This window comes from Erythrolamprus reginae, chromosome 3 (assembly GCF_031021105.1).
Source record: "Erythrolamprus reginae isolate rEryReg1 chromosome 3, rEryReg1.hap1, whole genome shotgun sequence".
Lineage (NCBI taxonomy): Eukaryota > Metazoa > Chordata > Lepidosauria > Squamata > Dipsadidae > Erythrolamprus > Erythrolamprus reginae.
This window is the reverse complement of record NC_091952.1, coordinates 155,463,825-155,481,455: the sequence shown is the minus strand read 5'-3', so window position 1 is coordinate 155,481,455 and position 17,631 is coordinate 155,463,825. Positions and strand designations below refer to the sequence as shown.

The window sequence follows — 17,631 nt, the reverse complement described above, 5'->3', positions numbered from 1 at the left end:
GACATATAAGAGAGGCAGAGAGAGAGAGAGAGAGACATAGCAGGAGAGGCAGAGAAAGAGAGACAGAGCAAGAAAGAGAGACAGCAAGAGAGGCAGAGAAAGAGAGAGAGAAAGAGAGACATAGCAAGAGAGGCAGAGAGAGAGAAAAAGAAAGAGAGACATAGCAAGAGAAAAAGAGAGATTTAGCAAGAGAGGCAGAGAGAGAGAGAAAGAGAAGGAAAGAGAGATAGCAAGAGAGGCAAAGAGAAAGAAAGAGACATATAGCAAGACAGTGAAAGAGAGAGAAAAAAAAGCAAGAAAGAGATAGCAAGAGAGACAGAGAGAGAGAGCAAGGGAGAGAGAAAGACAGAGGAAGGGAAGGAGGGAGAGAGAAAGAGAGCAAAAAAGAGAGGAAGAAAGAAAGACGGATGGAGAGAGAGAAAGAAGGGAAGGAAGGAAAAGAGAGAAAGAGGGAGAAATAGAGCGAAAGAGAGGAAGAGAGAGGGTTTTTTTGTCCAAACTTTTCTTTAGCCCGCCCCCCCCTTTCAATGTTCCCCAGGATTTTGAAAATATGAATAATGTGCCGCGGCTCAAAAAAGGTTGGGAAACACTGACTTATACAACGATAGAATCCCTGTATTATCAGAGGGTCTCCAACTTTGGAGACTTTAAGACTTGCGGACTTCAACTCCCAGAGTTCCCCAGGCAGCTTCGCTGGCTGAGGAACTCTAGGAGTTGAAGTCCGCAAGTCTTAAAGTCGCCAAGATTGGAGACCTCCTGCTCTATCTACACTGTTCAAAAAAATAAAGGAAACACTTAAACAACACAATATAACTCCAAGTAAATCAAACTTCTGTGAAATCAAACTGTCCACTTAGGAAGCAACGCTGATTGACAACTTGGAGTTTATATTGTGTTGTTTAAGTGTTCCCTTCACTTTTTTTTGAGCAGTGTACTTTGAAATTAACTTGGATACTACGGGCTCGTTCAGACCTGCGTTCACCGATGGGCGTAAAAACTAGATCGAAAAGGATATTGAGATGTGAAGCAATATGAAATTGTATTTGGTTTTTTTTTTAACAGCTCCTATTTTAATACCACTGATAACTACACAACCCCCTGGATAATTAGAATAGAATAACAGTGGGAAGGCACCTTGGAGGTCTTCTAGTCCAACCCCCTGCTTAGACAGGAATCCTACACTACTTCAGACAGATGATTTTTTTTAAAAAAAGTAGTTATTATGTAAACATTAAAAAAATAAGATAGTACATAATCTATCATTTTACAATATACTTATTTGTTTGTTTAAATTTTGTATTTGCATTTTATAAGACAAGCAACAAAACAACACAACATAACAAACACCACCCCCATCCCTTTTGAACTGTTATCCTCACAGTTCTTTCTTTATATAGTTATACGGCCTGTAACATCAGCGGTTATTATATGATTATTCTATAGTTCCAGTAAAACTAAGGTCAAGTTGTTGCTATCATAATCTTATGAATAAAGTTAATTCTGGGAACATCGGGTTTTATTTACAGCTATTTTCAGATGATTATCTAACATCTTCTTAAAAACTTAAAAAAAGTAGTTTTAAAATGGCGGGGGGGCCCCCAGACACTTAGGCTGTATGGGGCCCCAAAATTCCTGATGGCGGCCCTGCGCGAGAGCCATCATGGGGCTTCCAAGATTCGCCCACGTTTCTTCAACACTCTGTGGCTTGCATTGGCTGCCGATCAGTTTCCGGTCACAATTCAAAGTGTTGGTCATGACCTTTAAAGCCCTACATGGTAATGGACCAGATTACCTCCGGAACTGCCTAATACCGCACGAATCCCAGCGACCGATAAGGTCCCACAGAGTTGGCCTTCTCCGGGTCCCGTCGACTAAACAATGTCGTTTGGCGGGGCCCAGGGGAAGAGCCTTCTCTGTGGCGGCCCCAGCCCTCTGGAACCAACTCCCCCCGGAGATTAGAACTGCCCCCACCCTCCCTGTCTTTCGTAAACTACTGAAGACTCATTTATACCGCCAGGCATGGGGGAGTTGAGATAGCTCTTTCCCCTAGGTCATTTACAAGTTATGCATGGTATGTTTGTGTGTATGTTTGGTTTTATAATAGGGGTTTTTAGTTGTTTTTTATTATTGGATTGTACATGTTGTGTTTATTATTGTTGTTAGCCGCCCCGAGTCTACAGAGAGGGGCGGCATACAAATCCAATAAATTATTATTATTATTATTATTATTATTATTATTATTATTATTATTATTATTATTATCAGACCAAATTATGATCTCAAAAACAGGTGTTATTCTTTACACAGCTTCTTATATATTTTAAGACTGAAAATAGGTTTATGAACATAGAAGTAGGTGGGCCAGATGTCTAGCAACATCAAAAGATGCTCCCTAATGCTTGTTTACACATGATTTGAAGTATACCATTGATTAGATCAGCTGTAAATTGCTTCCAGTTCAGACAGGTTCTTAGAAGTGGAAGCACTGGTGGTGGGAGCTTGCCCTCCTGGGACGCTTCTGCACATGCACAGAAGTGTTGTGCACACGTGAATCAGTGGTAAAATTTACAACCCATCACTGGATTAGACAAATAATGATAATCACAAAAGGAGCTTTCTTGTCTTTTTATATATTTTCCTAAAGACTTTCCTACTCAACTTTTAACAGTTCAGTCATTTCTTTTGTAACACCCGAGAGAACCAAACTGCCATTATAAAATTGGATTTCCATGTTACTCTCATGTTGCTGGAAGAGAGTCCTGATCTTTAAAACATATATATACTTTTACAGTCTAAATAATTCATCTGGCACCCTTCAGATATGCAGGATTCACTGCTTTCATTCCAAGATCAGTATTCTAAGTATTGCCATTTCAGCACAACTGGAGGGCAGCAAGATGGAGAAGGATGATTTCAACCTACATAAAGCTTTATGTATTTAAATTTTCCATGAATAGAGAAAAAAAAATCTTCATATAGGTTCCCCTTCATCAACAAAGGGCTACATATTAATTTCTACAGACTAAAAGGAAGAAAAATGTAGATCTTTTGTGCCACTTCCTCCAACCATTCAGAGCAGGGGTTTTTTTATGATTGTAGGCTGAAGTAACCAGAAGATTCCTGATTTATTTTGTTTTGTGTATGCAATACAATGAATTAATGCATGGTTTTCTTAACTATTTCAATCCTCTGTTTGAACTGTCTGAATGTTGTTATGAAGTGCTTTGAAAATCTCTAATGGGGGTGGGGGGAATAAAATACATATTTTTTAAAAATGGATTTCTGATTACAACCTTTAATTTTTGTTATTTCTCTTTAAGATTCACAACAAACAATGCTCTTTCTTTGGAGGAGAACAATGTTGTCAGCAACTTTACTTCTCTCTAGATGTTATCAACTTTGCACATGTGCATGTAAATATGCATCTGTGCGTATATCTACATGCATATGTGGGAAGATACAGTATATTTGTGTATAGAGATACTGTACATATATGACATATAGGCAATTGTGTATGTTTATGGTATTCCAAAAGCCGGACCTCATAGACAATACTGTATATAAAGTACATTCAATGTACAAAAATTGGTTGCCATTTTCATGCAAACCCTTCCTGTGCATGAGTTTGAACATTCCTAACTATAGCAACATTTTATCTGAAAATAATAATAAATGTATTGAGTTTAGCGTATGGAGCCTGATTTGTGTGTGTGTCTCTGTGTGTGTGTGTGTAAACTATGCTAATTAATGCATTTTATGAGTAATTAAGTAGTCAACTATCACTCCTAATTTCCTTTGATTGTTTTAATTTCTGCAAGTGGGTAATTTTCTCAGCATCAGCTATGTATGAACTCAGAGGTATAATTGTCATCTCTTTATGGTTATCATTTTTCATATATAAAAATGGTCAAACTTCACAAATTCCATTGGACAACTTGGCAAACCTTGCAAAAAGCAATCTAGTTAAACGGCTTATAATGGATTTAGGATTTTGTTGCAAGTTACACATTCAGATTCTGGAAAATAAAATAAAAGCCCAAGTTTATAATCCTGTGTTGAATGATTTTAAGAACTACACACCAAGGTAAACTTGGTCCACACAGTGAATCAGTTGAAGTAATGTGCCGGTGTCTGGAGGCTGTTAGGGTCTGAATAGATGTTAACAGGCTCAGACTCAATCCTGACAAGACGGAGTGACTGAGAGTTCTGCCTCCCAAGGACACTTCCATCTGTCTGTCCATTACCCTGGGGTGGGAGTTTTGACCCCCTCAGAGAGGGTCCACACCCTGGGCATCCTCCTCGATCCACAGCTGACTTTGAACCATCATCTTTCGGCTGTGGCAAGGGGGTCGTTTGCCCAGGTTTGCCTGGTACACCAGTTGTGGCCCTATTTGTACAGGAAATCTCTACTCACAGTTGCTCATGCCCTTATCACCTTGAGGTATGACTACTGCAATGCTCTTTATATGGGGCTACTTTTGAAGAGTGTTCAGAAACTTCAAATCATGCAAAATGCAGCCATGCGAGCTGTCTCGGGCCTTCCTAGATATGCGAATGACCCATGAGTGTTTCTCCAATACTCCACAGACTGCATTGGTTGCAGATTGGTTTCTGGACACAATTCAAAATGTTGGTAATGACCTATAAAGCCCTACATGGCATCAAGCCAGATTACTTGTGGGACCGCCTTCTGCCGTATTAATCTCAGTGACCGGTTAGGTCCCACAGAGTTGGCCTTCTTCAGGTCCCGTCAAACAGACAATGTCACTTGGTGGGACTAAGGAGAAGAGTCTTCTCTGGGGGGGGCGGCCTTCTGGAATCCCCCCAGAGATTCGCACTGCCCCCACCCTCCTTGCCTTCTGTAAAGACTCATTTATGCCACCAGGTTTGGGGCAATTAGATCTTAGGGCCTCTGGCTAATGAATGTTATGTGTGACTGAGGTTTGAATGTATATGATTGATTTTTAAAATATTAGGGATTTTAGAATAATTAATGATGTGAGCTGCCCCGAGTCCTCGGAGAGGGGCGGCATACAAATCCAATAAATAAATAGGTAGATGATAGATAGATAGATAGATAGATGATAGATAGATAGATAGATAGATAGATAGATAGATAGATAGATAGATAGATAGACAGACAGACAGACAGATAGATAGATAGATAGATAGATAGATAAATGGATTGACATTGTATTTTATTGTTTCTTATTATATGTTGTAAGCCGCCCCGAGTCTTCGGAAAGGGATGGTATAAAAATCAAATGAATGAATGAATGAATGAATTAATTAATGAATGAATGAATGAATGAATGAACTATTGTAACTATTTTGATAGGGCTTTAGTATGCAAACAATACTTCAGTTCTTATCATTTTCATTCCATGCTAACTGCATTCGAATTATATTACACTGTCTATATGTCATAATCTCTTTTTTCAGAAATATCACAGCTCTGCAATGTGGGGCGCAGCGGGTAGAGTGCTGTACTGCAGGCCACTGAAGCTGACTGTAGATCTGTAGGTCAGCGGTTCAAATCTCATCCCTGGCTCAAGGTTGACTCAGCCTTCCATCCTTCCGAGGTGGGTAAAATGAGGACCCGGATTGTGGGGGCAATATGCTGGCTCTGTTAAAAAGTGCTATTGCTAGCATGTTGTAAGCCGCCCTGAGTCCAAGGAGAAGGGCGGCATAAAAATTGAATAAATAAATAAATGTCAACTTTAAGATAGTTCAAAGACAGTCCAGAGGTGTTTTTTGTTAACTGGTGGAAAATGACCTAACTGTACTAAGATTGAAAAGCAGACAGGATTGTAAGATTTAGGGATATTTCAAGAATTCAGGTAGTTCATGTTGATTGATTGTTAATTAATATGTGACCTAGAAGTTGCTTATTCAGTGAATTGCTCATGTCTCTAAACAATGGGAGTAAAGCTTTCAGCATTTAAGTATATGTTTTTTTTAAAAAATTTAAATATTAAACCTATATTAAACCAATATTTAAAGACAGAAGTCTATACAATATTATATAAGCCTAGCTGATTCCTCTTTGCTTTATTGGTCCCTGTGGGTTCAGAGAAATGGGGAATCTGTTTTGCAGGTGGTATAATTTGACCTATGGAAGGAGACGATTGGATATGACCCACAATTTTATATTTCAAAAAACTGAAAATTAATAGATAAATGTCAGGAGAAGATTTAAAAAAGTATATTGATGTAGCATGAATTCAAACACACTTCACAAAACTATTTTTAACTTTGTGTGTGTGTGTGTGTGTGTGTGTGTGTGTGCGTGCGCGCGCATGCGCTTTTGAGTCAGTCATGTTCCTGGAAGTTCCTGCAATCTTCTTGGCAAGATTTTGGAAGTGGTTGCCTGCTTTCAATGGCTAAGAACGTTTGATTGATTCAAGGTCATCCTGTTAGCTTGCTGAAATTTCATGGTCTCCTGCTTTCTTGCCTAATATCTTAATCACTACATCAAACTGGCTCTCTTTTAAATTCATTACTAAAACCTAACTGGAGTAAGACTATGGATTTTATAGGAATACATAACATCAGAGGCTGAGAATGCTGCAATACATGCAAAGTGGGAGCAATTCTCACCTTCTCACTTTTTTTCCCTCCATAGTGGGTGGAGGTAGCCTCCAAGGATGGAAAGATATAAAGGCGTCCCTCTCCTGTCTCTTCCCCTCTTTTGGCTCAATCATAGCCTGGCTGTAAAGCATTATCTTCAATGGTGGGTCACTGGATTCTCTCTGTTACTGCCTTGTCTTATGACTGTCTTTCCTTGCCGCGACCTTCTGACATGACAGCCCATTCTACGTGCAGCACCACAACTACCACTGCTTGGACTATATAGGTATCCCTTGAGGAAATCTGCCACACAGCCGCCTGGTCATCCCCAATGCCATTTGCCCATCATTATAAACTGGACATGTATGCCTCCCAGGAGGCAGCCTTTGAGTGACAGGTGACTGGATGGTGGGGGTTCCAGCCAAGATTGAATGACCCTCCCAAGGGACACGGGGCTTTGGTATGTCCCATCATGGAGGCTAGTTCCACCCATTATGGAGAATGGGCATTGGACCAGCCTGATATGCCCCTTTTCATAGGGTGAAGCTAGACTCCAAGTCCCCCCCTCCCTTGTATGTACTCCTGGCTTGGAAAATTTGGATTTTCTTTGTTAGGTTCTTTGATCCATGTGTGTTTGTGTACATTGTATTTGCTATGGGAGAAACACTATAATCTGACCTTCACTCTTGCCAAAAGAGGGGGAGTAACAGGAGAGGGATGCCTTTATACTTCACACTCACTCCTGATTGACTAATCCTTGAAGGCTAACTTCCCCTTCAAGAAGGGCCATATCAGGTAGGTCCAATGCCCATTCTCACCTTCTCACCTTCACCATCTCATCTCCCATCATAATGAGATGGGCAGAAAACAAATTTAATAAATTAATAAGTCCAAACATTTCCATGAAAGTATTAGAAGGGCTGAACAATATATTTCTGTTAAGTGAACCCAGATGTTTTCTTCTGTGTTAATATTGTAAACAATGAAGCTTGGGAGCTAATAAATCAGTGTAAAAATTAAATTAGATACTTACACCCAAAGTGTTATTCAAGGTAGGCCAGATGTCCAAAACCAAGAAATACTGTACATACTAGATACAAAATTAACCATTGTTGTGGTTCAATATATCTAAGAACATAATTCACAGCAAAAGATTCCCCAAAATGAAACATAAGTCAGGGTGAAATGAACATTATCTCCAGCACTTACCTAACCCTCTGAAAATAGTTTATAAATATTCCCTCCTTCAGCTGACTGCCCCATTTCCCCAAAACTCATTTTGCAGTCATCACGCTTCTAAGGAGACCTCTTTTTCCATGCTGTGTTTTCCGCTATTCAATTCTCTGATCCTATATTTAGCAGTTTCTGCACTTCTTTGCCACCATTTACTGGTCAATTGAATTTTTACAGTTTAAAAAAAAATCATCCTAGAAAAAGATTACAGCAACAATATACACTGCTCCGAGTCTCCGGAGAGGGGCAGCATACAAATCTAATAAATAAATAAATGAAGTCAGGTAGGGAGGCCATGAAGTTAAAAAAAATGCAATCAGCACTTAAATTTGCACATGTCAGAAAAGTGCTAGACTGTCTTATTACTTGTTGAGCTAAAATTCAGTATTTTTCAGAGTATAAGATGCGCTGCAATATAAGACGCACCTAGATTTTAAAGGAGGAAAACAAGGAAAGGGGTATTCTGAAGCAAATAGTAATATGTTTGCAAATAGTAATATGTAGCAAATAGTAATATGTAGGATGCTTGGCTGCATAGCTAGAGGTATAACAAGCAGGAAGAGGGAGATTATGATCCCGCTATATAGAATGCTGGTGAGACCACATTTGGAATACTGTGTTCAGTTCTGGAGACCTCACCTACAAAAAGATATTGACAAAATTGAACGGGTCCAAAGACGGGCTACAAGAATGGTGGAAGGTCTTAAGTATAAAACGTATCAGGAAAGACTTAATGAACTCAATCTGTATAGTCTGGAGGACAGAAGGAAAAGGGGGGACATGATCGAAACATTTAAATATATTAAAGGGTTAAATAAGGTCCAGGAGGGAAGTGTTTTTAATAGGAAAGTGAACACAAGAACAAGGGGACACAATCTGAGGTTAGTTGGGGGAAAGATCAAAAGCAACATGAGAAAATATTATTTTACTGAAAGAGTAGTAGATCCTTGGAACAAACTTCCAGCAGACGTGGTAGATAAATCCACAGTAACTGAATTTAAACATGCCTGGGATAAACATATATCCATCCTAAGATAAAATACAGAAAATAGTATAAGGGCAGACTAGATGGACCATGGGGTCTTTTTCTGCCGTCAGACTTCTATGTTTCTATGTTTCTATGTTATTTAATAAAATACCAGTGTAGCAGAATACTTTTAACAACCATGTATACTTTTTACAACCATGTACCCTTTCTACAAACTTCAAACTTGACAGTTTTAAGACTTGTGGACTTCAAACTCCCAGAATTCCTCCTCAAGTCATGGGAGCTCAAGAGTGGGAGTTGAAGTCGACAAGTCTTAAACTTGCCAAGTTTGAAGACCCTTGCACCCCTAACCACTAACCCAGGGGTCTTCATACTTGACAGCTTTAGGACTAGTGGACTTCAACTCCCAGAATTCTTCCTCCAGTCATGCTACATGGGGTAATTAGAAGGCAAAAAACCAGGCCATTTTTCACCCGTTTCCCCCCCCCCGCAGAAATGGGGTGGGCAAAGGGTCTGGGAAGCCTGCAGAGAGCTCCTGGATGCTGAGGGATGGCAAAAATGCCCCAGTTTTTTGCAAATACCTGTACTAGACAATTTGGCATTATACCATATGATAAATCTGGGTTTATTGGAAATCTGCTTGGGATTGCTTATGCCTTATGGTCTTGATAGGGCTAACAAACCTATATAACAGAAAGCGAATACTATACGTTTCTAGTTAGTACAAAATGAAGGCTACAAAATATTAAGACTACAAAATTTTGATTGGATGATTTGGCTTAAAACCGAATTTGTAGAATCATCGCCTTTGAAATAATTAGGTCAGCTCCAAGGCAAGTTGAAGATTCATTGAGCATTGTAGCTTTGTAAAATCTTACCTCTGTGTAGACAAACCTTATAGAAATTTATTTATATTGACATGAGCAGTTAGCTTATAAGTTTTATTATCTTCTGAAGCTCTGTTTAAGAGTACTGTACTTGAAGAAATGTACTTGAGAATATAATACCTCATTCTTTCTCCTAGAATTTGTTTAGGTAGTTTCATAGGGAAAGAAGAAGAGGCTCAGGGTTGTTCCACAATATCTTTTTAATGTGGTTTGCTTTTCTTATCTCATTTTTAAAATCTAATTCATACACTTTTTATGTTTTTTTCTCTTAATTTTTAGAGTACATGTCAAACCTTTAGAAATGTTGCTATTAGTTTCTGTTTACTCTGCAATTATGGAGCACTTTCAGTTCCTCTTTTAGTTTTGTTTAATCCTCCCTTCTTTTTTCATTGAAAAATAACATGCAAAAAAATCATCTTTTACTTCTGCTATTTGTCACTCTGTTAATCATACTAATTGGAGAGTTTTCTTTACAACGATAGATTACTGCATATAGTAGAACTCTTTATTTCTATATAATATATGCAGTAATTATCACTACATAAACTTATCCTTTAAAAAATGCACACCAGCGTGTTACAAATCCCCACAGCAGATTAACCTTGTTGAAAATCTACACCAGAAACCTTACCTTTTACACTCAGAAAAGCATGTAGTGATAGAGTGATGCACTGTTAGATCTATTCTTCTTTTAAGACTTTAAAAAGATCTAAAGAGCTTTTTCAAGAGGATTTGGAAGTGTTTGTTTTTGAGTGACAATAAAACACATCTGTCCTGATTCATCACCATCTCTCTTTGCTTGGTTATTGTGATGCTGCTGTACTATACTATGTACCTTAAGGGCTTGAAGAGAGGAAATATTTGACAATTTAACAAAAACCTTCTTAAAGATATATAATAAAACTTTGCAGGATGAATATTTTATGATACTGTGGATCTATTGTTTCCACTGTTTTACCATTTTTAAGTGTTATATATTTTACATTACAGCCTAAAGTCCTTTTTTTAATTGAATCTTAAATTGGATCAGTCAAATCTTGTTTCTCTGAATCTCATGTGGCAATTTCAAATCAAATTATATTGCCTACAGAATTGAATTAAATCAGATTTTTCTTTATTCACATACCTCAGGTTGTTGTTTTTTAAAAAAAAAAAGCTCATCCACTTGGTGATGATTGGTTTGGTTCTTTGACATGTTAATATATTATTGAAACAATACTTTGCAATTGAGACTTTAATCTGCCCTAAAATCTATTTGTAATTATTATTAACAAGGTGGTTTCCTTTCACAGTTACCGTGATTATATTTTTTATTTTAATGTAATGATATTACTACACGTGTATATTATTATAGTGTACAGTTAATAAGCCTGTGTAATACTTTGCTAGAATGTGGGCTACAATGATGTTAGTATATAATATGCAAAGGATTTTGCAAGATTTAAATTCTGCAACCACACATATATTATATTGGCAGCACAGAATAATATTAATGTTTCTTAATACTTTGAGAAGAGTTGTGACTGTAAAGTAGCAATAGCTTTGTTATCACATAATGCTTCAGATAAACAGATTTTTAATGTTTATGTTTGAGCCAATACTCACATTAGTTGGAGCAATAGCGATATCTCATACTATAGGCAAGATATTTTACTGGATTCCCATGAATTTTCAATAATTAGAAACATGGATATGGAAAGCACACCAAACCTCTTTCTGCATACTACTATCAGTAGAATGTCTAGAATCAGGAGTCGTGGTGGCTCAGTGGCTATTGCAGACTAACTCACTGCTCACTAACAAGAATTTGATCCTCAACAGCTCAAGGTTGACTTATGTTTCCATCCTTCTGAGGTCAGTACAATGAGGATCTAGATTATTAGGGGCAATATGCTGACTCTGTAAACTGCTTAGGGAGTGCTGTAAATCACTATGAAGTCCATTGTACATATCACATTGTACAGAACATATAAAATACAAAAGATTGTATACTAAAGAATGAAATTAAAAATATGAAGCCAGAGACTGATATGGAAATAATTTTATGACACCACCACCACCCCTTTTCCACTCATGGCTGGACTATTGCAATGCACTCTACATGGGGTTACTCCTGAAGAGTGTTCGCAGACTACAGTTGGTCCAGAATGCAGCTGCGCAAGCCATTGTGAATGCGCCCCATATACACCCACACTACATCAATTCTTCCCAAGCTGCACTAGCTTCCTATTGGTCTCCAATCACAATTCAAGGTGTTGGTTATTACCTTTAAAGCCCTATATGACTCAGGTCCAGAGTACCTTCGTGACCACCTTCTGCCACAAAATCTCCCAGTGACCGGTATGAATATTATCTCATATTTATTTATTTATTTATTTATTTATTTATTTATTTATTTATTTATTCGTTCATTCATTCATTCATTCATTCATCCAATACATAAATACATAGGAAGAAAAATAGACATGTAGTAATATATATAAGGGTAAAGGTGAACTTATAGGAGAGCATATATGAAAGGAAGAAAATATATATGAAAAGCGAGAGAAAGGAAGACAATTGGACAGGGGATGAAAGGCACACCGGTGCACTAATGTACGCCCCTTACTGGCCTCTTAGGAACCTGGAGAGGTCAATCGTGGATAGTCTAAGGGAGAAATGTTGGGGGTTAGGGGTTGAGACTATTGAGTCCGGTAATGAGTTCCACACTTCGATAACTCAATTGTTGAAATCATATTTTTTACAGTCAAGTTTGGAGCGGTTTGTACATTAAGTTTGAATCTGTTGCGTGCTCTTGTGTTGTTGCTGTTGAAGCTGAAGTAGTCATTGACCGGTAGTTACCTGCCTAGATTCAGTTATTTGAGATGGGCAGTCTTATAGATTTACCAAATAAATAAATAAATACGGAAATTCCATTGCAGTACTAATCTAAACAAAATGTAGGATTGATTCATAGGCTGATAAGGATTCAAGTGATGGTCTTGTAGATAAAAAATTGGAAACTCAACGAAAAAAGCCATGTATTACAAGGAAACTACAAATGTCTTAGGAAGTAAATCAGTTCTAACAGCATATAGGAAATGTACTGAAATTTTTGCTAGCCTTTCTTGCAGTTCAATAAATCTTCTTAAGAATACTGTGTCATTCATGCTTGAGAAAAAATTAATTTCAGTCAATTGCATAATAGCCTGGCATTAAGCAACAAAAGTAGCCACAAAAACTAGATAAATTAAGAAAACACACTGTAAAATATACCAGAATTGTAAAAGGGTCAATAACAATTTGCCACAGCAGTCAACTCATCAGACAACTTGTTGCAGTCAATTCGCTGTGCTACAACTCTCCATGGTCAATTCACTGCAGGACAAGAGTTACACTAATATCAAAGAAATGGTGGTAACAAATCATTAAAGAAAGGATGCAAAAGGAGTTACAAAATGAAATGTGAATGACAAACATTAAAAAAACATAATTTATTTTAAATAATTAAACTGAATTGGTAAGATGTCCTGCGGTAAGTTGATTGTGGCGAGTTGGCCGTGGTGAGATGGCTGCAGCAACCTGTCCCATTCCGTTATAAAATATGGCTGAAAATAAATTGGTTTTACATTGCAGATACAACAAAGCAAGTTTTCTGACATCGGAAGAAAGAACAGTATACACACAGACTCCTAACAAATCTTTATGTCTTTCCACTTTTCATGCTAAGCATTTGCTAAAATTTCAGTTGAAGAATCTCTTCCTATTATGTGATCACTATACTTGAACAATTCTCAACTCAGGTAAACAAAATTGAATCCTTGTAATTACAGTAAATGTTATGCCAATAAATAAAGTATAACAGGCTTGAAATAATGATCTGATTCACACAGCATGCTAAGATAATAGCTCAACTACCTCAACACATGAATATACAAACAACTGTGCTTCGTGAATGCTATTTATATTTATTCACATGTCCCATATTCATGGCCACACACTGTATTCCATAAATCCCAACCTTCATTTTATATATTACAGAATATGACATTTTTACAATTTGTTTCTGGAACAACAGTAAAGCGCTATAAGATAACTTGGTTGAAGCAGCAAAGTATCATAAAAAGTTATCATTCTATCTCCAACATACCAAAATTACAGGTAGGTAGCTTTATATTGTACAATTATGGATACGTTGTAAAAGACAATTTATATTTTCTTTTCCGCTGAAAATAGAAAACAAAAACACCTCAGTTTATGAAACATCTTCCAGTATAACTTGTTATGTTTTCTAAGAAAAAAGAACCTGTTACATTGCATTGATCAGGCTTATTTTAAAGGTGGAAATCAAATTTAGTTAAGAAAGTAAAAGATCAAAGAAGCCATCTACATTAAGACTAAACAGACCTCTATCTGCAGAGTAGGGTGGGAGAATATGACACCACCTACCTCCTGTTTACAATATATTTATTTTATTTATTTATTTTGTCCAATACACAATAATACACAATGAAGATTATACAGGATATAGTAGAGAAAAAATACGAGATATAGGAAAGACTATAGGACAGGGGACGGAAGGCACTCTAGTGCGCTTAAGTACACCCCTTACTGACCTCTTAGGAATCTGGAGAGGTCAACCGTGGATAGTCTAAGGGTAAAATGTTGGGGGTTAGGGGATGATACTACAGAGTCCGGTAATGAGTTCCACGCTTTGACATCCCGATTACTAAAGTCATATTTTTTATAGTCAAGTTTGGAGTGGTTAATATTAAGCTTGAATCTCTTGTGTGCTCTTGTGTTGTTGTGGTTGAAGCTGAAGTAGTCTTTGACAGGCAGGACATTGCAGCATATGATCTTGTGGGCAATACTTAGATCATGTTTAAGGTGTCGTAGTTCTAAGTTTTCAAGACCCAGGATTGTAAGTCTAATTTCGTAGGGTATTCTGTTTCGAGTGGAGGAATGAAGGGCTCTTCTTGTGAAGTATCTTTGAACATTTTCAAGGGTGTTAATGTCTGAGATGCGATATGGGTTCCAAACAGATGAGCTGTATTCGAGGATGGGTCTGGCAGTTCCAAGAAAGTTCCACACCCATTTGCACTCTTCAGTTGACCATGAAGACACAAGTAAACTTCGCAGTGGCATCAGAAAGCGTACTAATGACCAGATGACTGCAAGAAGCATAAATCCTTCCATTTTGCACCACTCAACTCAAGAAGCTTCTTGGATGAAAAGCAAAATATCTTCAAGAAAAACACCAAGTTGCCTTTTGCACCTTAGGACAACCATGACCTCTCCTGAATTATTGAGAAACTCCATAGACACAAAAACTGTAAAGGAAACCTATTCCGGAAAATAGGTTTGCAGAACATGTACTCTTATTTCCTAGATGTTGTTGAACATCAATTCTTCTTCCCTTGATATCATAGTTATTAATGAAGGTTTGATTGCAGTTTCAGTCAAACTGTAAAGCAGTACTTCAGAGGACAGGCAGTTCTTGATTAGATCATTTGTTCAGTGATCATATGAAAATGTGACAGTGCTGAACAAGGAGACCTAAGGCTAATCCTTGAAATTATGAGTGTTGAGGTGCCCTTGCAGTCATGTGATTGCATTTCAGATGCTTGGTAACCAGCTCAGAGTTATGACACTCACATCCAATAGTCATCTTCATTGCCAGCTTCTGGTGAGCAAAGTGAGTGGGAAGGCAGCAGGAGATTGCTCATTGCAAGCACATGACATCATGTATTAGCATCTGCACACAATTCAGTTAATAACCACTTTCAGAACTGCTGTCATGAGTGGGCATGGGATTTGCTTAATGACTGCAACTGCCATTGTAAGTCAGCACTATCATGTGAAATTGTGCTTTATGATTACATCACTTAGTGACAGAATTGCTGGTCCTATCTACTGTCATTAATTGAGAAGTACAGTGATCCCTCGAGTTTCGCGATCTCGATCTTTGCGAAACGCTATATCGCGATTTTTCCACCCGATGACGTCACTCCCTTCCTTTCTCATCTTTCTTGCTCTCTCTCTTTCTCTATCTTGCTTCTTCCTCTCTCACACTCTCTTCCTCCCTCTCTCATCTCTTTCTTTCCTTCTCTCTCTTTCTCTATCTCTCCCCCTCTTGCTCTCGAACGGCGGGCGGCACCCAGGGAAGGTTCCTTCGGCCGCCCAGCAGCTGATCTGCTCGGCAGCGCAGTAGCAGCGAGGAGCCGAAGATGGGGTTTCCCCTTTGCGTGGGCAACGGGGAAACCCCATCTTCGGCTCCTCGCTGCTACTGCACTGTCGAGCAGATCAGCTGCTGGGCGGCCGAAGGAACCTTCCCTGGGTCTTCAACTCCCAGAATTCCCTGCCGCCCACACAAAGGGGAAACCCCGATCATGCACCGAGCGGCAGACAAGCGGCGGGCGGACAAGCGGCGGACAAGCGGCGGGCAGAAAAGCGGCGGGCGGACAAGCGGCGGACAAGCAGCGGGCGGACAAGCGGTGGGCGGACAAGCGGCGGACAAGCGGCAGACGGAAAAGCGGCGGGCGGAAAAGCGGCGGGCGGAAAAGCGGCGGACGGAAAAGCGGCGGACAAGCGGCGGACAAGCGGCGGACAAGCGGCGGGCGGAAAAGCGGTGTCCGGACAAGCGGCGGACAAGCGACGGGTGGAAAAGCAGCAGGCAGGTGGGCAGGCAGGCGGCTCCTCAGCTGCTGGGCGGCGGAAGGAACCTTCGCTGGGTCTTCCCAGGTGCGGAAGTAAAAACACCATCTGCGCATGCGCAGCCATGGAAAAAGGGGCACGCATGCCCAGATGGTGTTTTTACTTCCGCACCACTGCATTGCGAAAAATCGAGTATCGCGAGGGGTCTTGGAACGTAACCCTCGTGATACTTGAGGGATCACTGTACCTGTATTATCGTTTTATACCTTTTTGCATTAATTAATTATGACAACCATCATATTTTAATACCCATCTCTGCCGTCAGGCATGGGGGAACTGAGACATCTCCCTCGGGCCTATACAGTTTATACATGGTATGTTTGTGTGTATGCTTGCTTTTAATAATGGGTTTTTTAGTGTTTTTTAAATTATTAGATTTGTTCTTACATTTGTCTTTGTTATTGTTGTGAGCTGCCCCGAGTCTACGGAGAGGGGCGGCATACAAATCTAATAAATAATAATAATAATAATAATATAAAATAAAATTATCTTCACTCCTCTATTTTACCAGAGGTTCCCATTTAACAATGTCCTTTTTGAATCCATTTGTCTCTAAAGGAAATATTTCTGTCTTTCTCTCTGCAATACAGATGAGATTTTCCAGCATACCTTCACATAGTACTTTCCTTCTTGTTATTTATATTTGCAGCAGAGGTGGAGTAACGACACGGACACAAACAGCTGGATTTAAAATGGGTCATTTTTTATTAATTAAATTTGCATAATTTATTCATTAAATTAGCATAAATTTAACTATAACCCTAACAAGGACCCGCAGGGTCAAACAATTGCTTCCGGGGTGGAAAATGATGTCAGAAAACCTTCCAGGGCAACTTATGGTTATCATCGGGGCGAAAAGGAGGCCCCAAGCCTGCACAGCCCTTTTTATAGGGCTGGCAGGCTCCGCCCCCGATGACGTCATCGGCTATGGCCGATGCTTCTGGAAATGGCCCAGATCTTGCGAAATCTCGCGAGATCTCGGCCCCCAAGATGGCAGCTACACCAGAGGGCCATGTCTCCCTGGCCCTGCAGCAAATCCGGGCCGGGGAGTGAAGCACCGGCCAGGCATTCTATAACAGCATATGTATTTATTATTCCACAAAAGTAAGCAGAAAGTATATTTTAAAAAATTTTTAACACGCAACCCATACATAATACTAAAGAAACAAATTTTACAAACTATTTTTACAATGACAATACCAGAAAACTATTCTGTTATCTAGTGAAGAAGGTATAGTATTAATACACTACATAAAGAAT

At 38.9% G+C, this 17,631-nt stretch overlaps 1 long non-coding RNA gene across 1 annotated transcript in view; it reads left to right on the top strand.

Moving 5' to 3' along the window:
- The window catches only part of LOC139164666 (uncharacterized), a 184,399-nt gene that overhangs the window by 35,258 nt on the left and 131,510 nt on the right, over nt 1-17,631 (top strand). The window contains exons 2-3 of the long non-coding RNA XR_011558674.1: nt 13,294-13,460; nt 13,699-13,818. This is a non-coding gene — a long non-coding RNA (uncharacterized lncRNA). The remainder of the gene's footprint in view (nt 1-13,293; nt 13,461-13,698; nt 13,819-17,631) is intronic.